This window comes from Durio zibethinus, chromosome 19 (genome assembly GCF_047325235.1).
Source record: "Durio zibethinus cultivar Kanyao isolate XHJ-2024 chromosome 19, ASM4732523v1, whole genome shotgun sequence".
NCBI lineage: Eukaryota > Viridiplantae > Streptophyta > Magnoliopsida > Malvales > Malvaceae > Durio > Durio zibethinus.
The window spans coordinates 10,086,444-10,095,637 of NC_143180.1; positions in this window are offsets into that span (position 1 = coordinate 10,086,444).

Below are 9,194 nucleotides of genomic sequence, written 5' to 3' on the forward strand. Positions count from 1 at the left end.
TATGATAAGCACTCATCCATTAGAATTTGAAATTGAAAATACATCTTGTAATCTTTACCACTTTGGTCGAACCCTCCACTATAAATAAGGAGGCTATTCACCCTATTCCATATTCCTATTCCTCATTGCCCTTCTCTCTTTTTGTTTTTAGTTTTTAGTTTTTTTATTTTTTTAGTTTAGTTATTGGCTTAGATGACATATTTGCCAATAACAAAGCTCTTATTCTTTACAATTCTTTTTCAATCAAAGAAGTATTTTTTTTCAATATCTCTTTTGCATTTCAAATTTTATTTTCCTTTCTTAAGTTTGACAAGCATTATTTTTTATTTACAAGTTTGATTTAAGCACTCTTTCACTTTTTACAAGATTTGACTACCACTTTCTTTTATATTCTACAAGTTATTTTCATGCAATCTTCATCTACAAGCAATTCTATAAACACTCTCTCTTGTTTTCAAGTCTTTAATTCTTATTTCTTTTAAGATCTTATTTTGGCTCTTGTTTCTAGTTTGTCAAGTGATAGTTGGTTATGTGAGATCTAAGTCTACACATTGCTTTTATTTTATTTTTCTTTATTCTACAATCAACCCTAAATTTTCAATTGTTTAGATGTAAGATTTTAGGCTTTCGATTTTGGTACTTAAAGAGCAACCCAACATTACAATCTATAATCTTTAACGAGATGATACTGGAATATTTTTATTTATTACTTGATCTGTGCACTTGCAAGCTATACTAAAAGTAACAATCAATTGGTTCAAGAAACATCTAACTCTGACAACGAAGTACCAAGATGGGATATTTGAAAAAAAGCTCATATGTCAAAATTTAGAACCCATGGGAAAGAAGCAATTAAACAAATGGCTAAGAACATGGTATGCTCATTTCATTTTTATATCCCGATTGCTATTTCACCATTTCTGCATCTAAATATATAGTATTTATTGACGTCTGCATTTTGTGTTTTATGATAACATTACTTTAAAAGCTAAAGCCAGTGAAATATCCATTGGTGAAGGTGAAAATGTTTTTACCTTAACTTTCAGTTCAAAGGATTGACCTAATTATGTTAAAGGGTTATGCATTGTGTTTTTGCACGAGAATATTTCAAAACTTAACCTAAACCTCACACCTCCAAGATGAAAGAATTTATATCCATAATAAAGCAATAACAGCAGCAACTTGATGTGCAACAGCAACGAATTGCTTCCTTGAAGTCACACTTGGCATTAATTTGAACTAATATGATCCTAGGTTAGTCTTTTACCAACATTTGAAGAAATGAATTCATGGAACAAACATTTGAGCAAACCTTTTCTTTAGTAATCATCATTCTTGATAATTTTATGATTTTTGCTAATTTTTTAAAGATATTTATGTTTAATTGTTTGAAACTTTAAATTTCTTTTTTTTAAGTGTTTTTCAACCTTTGCTCATTTCATTTGCAGAATTTAATATACTTACGCTATCCAATTATGCACCTCAGCATTTAGTAGGAGGCACGATCATTTTTATTGATTTAGAGGATGGACTATTTGACTAACCCTTGAGATCATATATTGGACAAGAGAAGATTCTCAGATTTTGTGAGATGAAAGAGATATTTGCTTCTGAAATTGTTGTATACATGATGTTAACTTATATTTTTATTTAAATATAAAATATGAATATATTATAATATATGTGTATAAAGGTACGATAATTAAATATTGTTTTCATCGTGTAGCCTTCTTTATAATAGTGTGAAAGAAAGACAAATGAATAATGCATACAGATTCATTGACCCAAATCATATCAATTATGATGTTAGAAATGTAAATGTTCATGCTCATTTATTGGTCAAGGACTTAAAAAATAGTCCTAATACTTTCTAGCGCCTTATAATCCAACGTAAGTTAATTACTATGTTAAATACCTGATTATGTTTCATATAAGGATTTTATATTTGTTACTCGCATTATAGTCTAACATTTTTTTATTTAACTATGATTTGTAGGGTCATTGGCAATTAGTTGTGATTGAGTTAGCAATATTTACAGTTCACTTTCTCAATTTAGGAAAAGTAGGGTCAAAGCCTAAAACTGATTTTGTCAATTTAATCAAAAAGTATGCATATTTGTTATAATGGACTAGTTTACTTTTTTTTATAAGTGTATTATATGTTTACAATTTTCTTTGTGTTGTTTCAGGTGATTAGTTGCCACTGAGAAACACAAAAAAATAAATTGGGTTAAAGTTCCGATAAGTGTAAAATATATTATTTTTTATTTGTTTAAAATCAGCAATTTGACTAATCAATAATTTCTTTACAGGTTCCTATTTAAATAGGAATGATCGAATGTGGATTTTTTGTCATCCGTTTCATGAAAGAGATTATTGTTAATGATTTTATAAGAATACCAGATAAGGTTAGCATAAACATAAAACATGATACCTATTTACATTTTCTATATATATGAAATGCAAATTAATCGACGACAATTTATTCTTTTTCTTTTTCATAGTGGGTTAAAAAGGCAACATTCATGCAAGATAAAATTAATGACATTCATCAAGAATGGTGTGAGTACGTATCGACATTTGCATAGTGACCACTAAGGATTGCTAGTTAAAAGTGATGCCATTTATGTATAGAATCCAAAATTCATTGTACATAATAGCAATTTGTTATGTACAAGTATAAATTTTATCAATTACATAATTTCAAATTTGTTATATAAATATAAATTTATTACACAATTCCAAATTTGTTATATAACTAACAATTCCAAATTTGTTATATAATTTTATCGATTACACAATTCTAAATTTCTTTTCATCAATTACACAATATGTTTACTTCAATGTATGTAAGTTTAAAAATTGTAACTTAACAAGAGTTGTTACATAACAAATTTGGAATTGTAACTTAACGTAGTAATTGGGAGCTTCATACAAAACAATTGACATTTTAAAAAGACACAATTAAATACTGTGTTACATTTTATTATAATGGAGTAATTTAGTTCTTTATAAAAATAAATTAAAATTTTAAACAATTTTTGATAAATTACTACATTACTTCTTATTATAATGTAGTAATTGAGAGTCTTATAAAAAAACAATTGGCATTTTACAAAAAATACTATAAATATTGCATTGTTTTTTATTATAACACAATAATTGAATTTTTTATAAAGAAATTGAAATTTCAAAACAAAATTTAATCAATTACTGTGTATTCTTATTATAACATAGTAATTGGGAGCCTTCTACAAAACAATTGACATTTTAAAAAAATATAATCAAATACTATTTTACTTTTTATTATAAGTGATGCCATTCATGTATATAACCAAAATATCGTTGCACATTATAGCAATTTGTTACATACAAATATAAATTTATCAATTAAACAAATCCAAATTTGTTATACAAATACAAATATCAAAATTGTCGTATCAAACATATCAACCATGTCGTTACATAACTCAATCAATATTCGATGTCATATCCAAATCCAAATTGAAGCTGTAAATCATATACATAAATTTAAAAAATGTAACTTTACAAAATGTAATATATGAATGTTGTAACGATTGCAAATAACCTACATATGTTTGAAGGAAAAGTGTCAAAGGATAGGCAATAGGTATTATATTCATTTAACTACTTTTGTATGTAATCATTTCTAAATGCATCTGAAAGTGCAAAAAAGAAATCCACTTTATTGGTATCTTTCGCTATATACTCACCAACAGAGAGAATTTCATCAGTCAATAAACCATCAATTTTCATTATTTCATTGAAAAATGACATTATTCTATCACTACTCTCGACTTCCTTCTTGCAGAAAAATGGAATGCCCTTAATTTCATTTGTAGTTTCACAATATGCATGGCCTATATTTTCAATAGCTTAAAGCGAGTCAAATATTTTGTCATCGCTCCTAGAATATTTTTTGATTGAATACATTCTAGTCATGGAACAATTTGTTAGAGCAATTGAACCTATTTCTTCATTTTCCCCTATTCTCTCTCTTTCACGTGCATTATAAGGCGTAATCTCTGGAGAGCTAAAGTTAGCCCCTAAACCACCATTTACACTAGCATTTAATGATTCAACTACATCAGCTGTTGTTTCGGTTCTCTAACTAGTTGCTCTATCAATTTAAAATATAGTCACAAAATCATCAAAATGAGGAAAATGTTTGTTCCTTAATCCTTTAGCATGTGAGTGACTCTACATAAAAGTTAAAATAAATACATATAAAATATTTTCCATATAAATCAACATTAAAGTAACTTATACGATATTGTAAACTACTTACCCGAACCTAATTATCAAAAGCTGACATTTCAATAGTGATACATTTGTGCACATCATTCTAGCCAAATCCACTAGCTTGTCGCATATCACAAATAGCATGACACTATCTTTTTAGTAGCTTTACCCTTGACTTGATATGTGGAGTGATTTTAGGGTTGGATTGGAGAATTATTGACTTTAATATTTTTCAATATGTTTTAGATGCCTCATTTTGAATGTTCCATTATCAACTTTTCATCTAGGATTATCTGTCAAATAATGTAGGCATTAGACAAGATATGTATCCTTCTCTTTTGTCCATGAATGGTTTTCTTTTGATAAGCTTTGTGTTTGTTTTCTTAATGTATTTTTTTAAGGTTGCGTAGAAGTGACACTAGATGAAAACATATTTGCTATCCTAATCGTATGGTTAGACATCCAAGCAAGAAAATTGCATATCAATTGATAAAACCAAATAAGATGAACATATAATTAATGAATGACGTAAATCAAATGACACCAGCAACTAAACAAATATTAATGCAAATAATAGTCAACAACATCATACACACATCAACTATATATTAAGCAAAGTTTTTATTAAGAAAAAGGAAAAACACATTGTACACTATACTATATTGTACAAACATAAATAAAACCAATACAAGATAAAGAAAAAAAATATAATGTCCTTAGCCCTGGGATTGCAACCAATTGCTAAATATCTCATTTGCCAAATTGTCTCTAAACTAAGTTCAAGCATCACATGGCTCACCATGTCTAATTAAATCTTGATGTTCATATTCATTAGGTTGCTTACTACTTTCTTCAACAACATCAACTTAAATTGGGTCGATTGTCATCTTAGACCTAATAAAATTATGAAAAAGCCGACAAGTAAAAATTATTCGACATTGTATTTTTATTGGGTAAAATGACTTTTCCTTTAAAATTAGTTATCTAGCTTTTAATATACCAAAGCATCTTTTGGTACAATTTCGTGCTTGAGAGTGTTTTATATTAAATTATTCCTAGGGTGTAATCGGTTGGTTTCCTGGCCTCCAATCATTTAAGTGGTAACTTTTACCTCTATAAGAAGTAAAAAAACCTTCCCAATTTGTATATCTGACATCACATAAATAGTAATAACCTATTCTAGTGTTAAAACATTAATAAAAAAAATGCGTTTCATACAACACTAAAACCAAAAATTTCAACCACATACGCTATGGGATTCTTAAATCATTTCCACGTGTAATGACATCTCTTAGCATATTGTCATTTGCTGCAAAATCTTCCTAGCCAGGTAGAACATATATGAATTACATTTTTAGTGTGCAAACACTAAACACATTTGTTGCAATTTCATTTTTCCTTGTCTAAATCTAGGCCTATCACCTAAGTCTACATTTACTTTTATGTATATTTCATCTAAGGTACCTAAACAACTTTTGAACAATTTTCATCTATTATCTATTGCAATCTCTAGTATCAGTTCAAGTTTTTTAATAACAGGAAATGGAGTCTCAAAATAGAATTCAATATAGCATGAAATTACTTACTAATTATCTCTCTGTATCTGGCAACTTGACACTTTATACCTTATTTTTTATATGATTGACAATAATGTGGAGGAAGCCACTAACCATTTCTTTTATTAACATATTTTATAGATGCTTGTAATCTTCCATGTGATTGAAGCAAATGATATAATTTTGCAAAAGCTCTCCTATCTATTCTACAATTATTTACACATTGTTTGTCACTCTAAAAAATCATTACATTTAAGTTCAATTCTATAATCTGTAACCTATCATAAAGGCAACTAGCATAAGATATTCTACATCTTTTGTTATGATTCATTGCAAAGCTTCTCATCGTGACAATAATTAGTAGGTCTAACATAGTTCTCAGTTGGTTCAAGTGTAAAATAAGCACTATTACTAATTGTATCTTTTATCTGAGTGATAAAGGAGTCATAACTATGTAGATCAAACATTTTGGTTAATGTTGAAAACATGTATCGAAAGCAAACATGTGCATTTCATACATGAAAACTAAAATATATTCAAAAAATAATTATAAAAAAAAGAAAAATTTGTAACAACAAAACATATATGGATCAAGGTTTAAAACCAAAATCTAAACAAGATGTAAACAAATAAAACAAGTACATATTTCAATAGAAAAAATATTGAAAAGCAGATTAGGATGTAGTTAGGATAAGTAAACACACAATTTGTTGATAAATAGAAGATAAACAGAACAAGATGAAGATGAAATCAAAGTTTGTAACTGATGTTGGTTGAAACAGAGAAGTTTATGCTAGAGATCTTTTGATATGCTAGAGATCTTTTAATGTTGTCTGATAAAAATTAGGTGTCTTTGTTATTCAACAAAGTCAAAGACACAATATTGTTTCTTATGTTAATAACATAGTAATTGATTCAAAAAAATGGGCTTTTATTTGATTAGACATATATGAACGTTTGTCATGGTAGAAGCTTGGTTTTTTAGAGAGAAAGCTCAATTAATGCATTTGTAATGAAGGAAATGCAATAAAGGAGAACAAATACTACAAAGTACCAAGACTTGTCAATTATTGCGTTTACTTCCATGCAAACATAGTAATTGGGTTCTTTAAAAAAGTAAAAATTTAAAATAAAAATTTAATCAAATACTGCATTAATTTTTTTATAATGTAGTTTGCGGTAAGTTATACAAAACAATTGAAAAAAAATACAATCCAATACTGCATTATTTTTGGTTATAATGAAGTAATAAAGTCCTTAAAAACAAAAAATTGATATTTATAACAAATAAAATCAAATCTTACATTAATTTTTTTGAAATGTAGTAAATGAGTGCCTAAAAAAAACGATTGTAGTTTTAAAACATAAATAAAATAAAGCATTAATATACATATAAATGCAGTAATTGAAACAATTGTATTTTTTAAACTATTACAATCAAATAATGCATTAATTTTTATTAAAATGTAGTAATTGAATATGTTAAAAAATAATTGTATTTTTAAGTAACCACAATCAAATACTGTATTATTTTTTATAATCATGCAGTAATTGAGAGGGTTTATTTTCTACGTTAATTTTACAAATTAAAAAAAAATTAAAATAATTACTGCATTTGTTTCTAACAAATGCAATATTTGACGTTTGCAAAAAAAAAAAAAAAAGAAAAACCGATCATACCTTGATTTTCAAAAGGGTAAAAAAGATATCAAACATTTTTTATTCAGGTCAAATGTGGGACAAAAATAACTTTCCCTCCAGAATCTTAAAAAACCATAAGGAGATGTGGGTTTTTGATTCTTGTACTTTAGGTACTATTGAGAATTAGAGATTACCCCTAGGAATCTAATACCTCTAACCAAATATGAGAATTTGAATACCCAATAGCAATATTCCATGAGAAAATCTAAGATTCTCCCTAACCAAACGCCCCCTAAAAGAGATTAAGATTAAGAGAATAAGTACATGACTTTTAAGACCTCCACCAAAATCTTAGATTTTTTAATGATTTCCAAAGACCATCGAGTAAAATCTTAAATTTTTAAAGAATTTTCAAGACCTCCAAGAAAAACCTCAAAATTTAAAATGATTTTCTAAGATCTTTAAGCAAAACTTCAGATTTTTAAATGATTTCAAAAGACCTAAAGGCAAAATCTTAAATCTTTGAATAATCTTCAAGACCTTTAGGTAAAAATCTAAATTTTTGGATGATTTACAAGAGCTCTAGGCAAAATTTTAAATTTTTTAATGATTTCCAAGATTGTTGGGTAACATTTTAAATTTTTGAAAGATTTTCAAAGACTTTTGGGCTAAATTTCAAAATTTTAAAATGATTTCCAAAAACCTCCGAGCAAAATTTTAAATTTTGAATGATTTGCAAGACCTTTAAAAAATATTTTAAATTTTTGAAAATTTTCAAAGGCCTCTGGCCAAATTTTAAATTTTTGACGGATTTCCTAAGGCCTCTGAGTAAAACCTTAGTTTTTAAATAATTTCAAAGTCCTCTGAACACAACTTCAAAGTCTTCTGGACATAATTTCAAAGTTCTCTGAGCACAATTTCAAGATTCTTTAGACATATTCTTAAAATCCTCCGGGCACATTCCCAAAGTCTTTCAAGCACAATTTCAAAATCCTCCAAGTGCTATTTCAAAGTCTTCTATGCATAATTTCAATTTTTAAAATATTTGACAACTAGGCAAAAAAAAAAAAAAAAAACAAAAAAAGACAAGGTAAAAAACCCCTATAACATGTACAAACAAAAACCTCTTAGCCTTTGGTCTTGGACAAAATCAATGTTTTTAGTCTGTGCATTATTTTCGATTCTTAAAAATATGCAAAGAGGGGCTGTTATAGACATCTAATTTTGTTTGGTCAATTTCTCACTATTTGTGAAGCCCTTAAAATCCAACCTGGTTCAAATCCAACACTTCTTCGATTTTGACAAGTTCTTAAAATTAAAATTTGGACCAATTTGAACCAAAATGTCCCAAGGTCAATTATAGTCATACCTAATCAACAAAGTCAAACTTGGGTTAACTTTCAAAATTTACAATCAAATTGGAATCAATATGGTTTTAAATTGAAATTTATGATTTTTAAGCATTAAAAAGTTTGATTGCATTTTGAAAAGTATAAAATTACCAAATTACCCTTAGGAGTATTTTCGTGATTTAACCTCTATGAAGTCAGATTTTCATGAAAACTTCAAGATCCTAATTGAATATCTTTTAATAATTTTTGATGCATTAAAAACCCATATCACACATTGAGAGGTGCGAAATTACAAAATACTTTTTAGGGGTATTTTTATAATTTGACCTTTTCGAGGTCAAAATTTCACGAAAAGTTCTAGATCATGATTTTATATTATTTA